The sequence below is a fragment of the Thalassophryne amazonica genome, chromosome 2 (genome assembly GCF_902500255.1).
Source record: "Thalassophryne amazonica chromosome 2, fThaAma1.1, whole genome shotgun sequence".
NCBI lineage: Eukaryota > Metazoa > Chordata > Actinopteri > Batrachoidiformes > Batrachoididae > Thalassophryne > Thalassophryne amazonica.
Genome location: NC_047104.1, coordinates 24802809 through 24804140, shown reverse-complemented (window position 1 = coordinate 24804140; position 1332 = coordinate 24802809). Strand labels below are relative to the sequence as shown.

General features: G+C 40.7%; 1 long non-coding RNA gene across 1 annotated transcript; it reads left to right on the top strand.

Annotated features, from left to right (window-relative positions):
* The first annotated feature begins 345 nt into the window (after positions 1-345).
* LOC117523019 lies at positions 346-895 on the top strand. The gene is made up of 2 exons (XR_004564385.1): positions 346-555; positions 614-895. It is a non-coding gene; the product is annotated as an uncharacterized LOC117523019 (long non-coding RNA).
* Positions 896-1332: the final 437 nt, after the last annotated feature.

Genomic DNA, 1332 nt, shown 5'->3' with positions numbered 1-1332 from the left:
TGACAGATGATATCTGGGTGGAAAAGGTTCAGAGACCTTTTTTTTTTTTTTTATGTACGTATATATGTGGGATGCCAGAATCCCTGCTGTCCAGTCTGTGGACTCATATCTTCCCTTCTGGATGGACTTCTCCTACAGGTGGATCCTCACAGAATGTGCCTTCAGTGCCGTTTGCATTTGTGTTCTTGTTTTTTGCTGTTTGAGAGAACGCCTCATGCTCTACATAGGAGAAAGCACAATGATAGGATGGAGTTTTTGTGTTTGCGTTGTGTGCACAGATAAAGTTTAACATGTGATAATGAGAGCAAACGTGGTTTCTTGGACAAAGCCACTGAGCTGTTTTTACTGGAGGCTTTAAAGTCAGTTTTGCACTGAAAACATTAAACTTTTCCACAGAAATGCGTTTGGTCAAACGTCCTCTGACAATGTAAAGAACATTTTAAAGATGTTTTGATTTAGCCGAGAAGGTTGTTCGTTGTGGATCACAGAGCTGAATTTGCTAATTGGATGAAACAGTGACTTTGTCCAAAGTGTGCAGTTGCAGTTCAAGCCGCAGTCGTTTGCAGCTTCAGTTAAACGCCCAAAATGTTAGGAAAAGTATTTTTCAGTCGAGGTCCACTTGGTTGAGGACATGTTACTGAAAGAAACACAGTGGTGTATCAGTTGCTGTTTGTTGTGATGCGTTTGTTTGTCTGGATGTCGTTTTGTGTTCTTGGACATGAACTGTGCTGGTTGTGGTGCAGATGTGGACCCGTCATGAGTAGATGAAGTGAATTGTTGTGCTGAGAGAACAGAGTTCATGACTGAAAGAGGTTAATGTGAAAGCTGAGAGACTGAGAGTCACTGGCTTGCCTGAGAAAGAAAACTGATTTATTATCATCACATTCCCCAGAAATAATGGCTGCTTTTAACAATCTTCATTATCAATTAACCAGAACATTGTGGTCAATTATTTAGTCGATACAATGGCAGAATATAAAATACCCAGAGCTTGAGGTTATGTTTTCTTATAGTTTTTGGTGGTGTTTGTTTGTTTAATGTTTCACCCACCAACAAATGTTGAGGGGACAGTCCTTCTGTCCACCATCCCTGAGACTTCTGAGCAGTTTGTGGATTTCATTGAATCAAAAGCAGCACACCAGGTGAAAATGCACGAATCATAATCAGTCTGGCCTAGCACGTTCAACAGGAGACAGCTGAGTTTCTGTTTATATATACTAGTCACGTCTAGCAGCATTTTGTGGTACCACACATTGTTACATCGACCACAATATAAAACCACCTTGGTCAACAACCATTCCATTTCCACCTCTCTAAAGCAAGCATCTATCT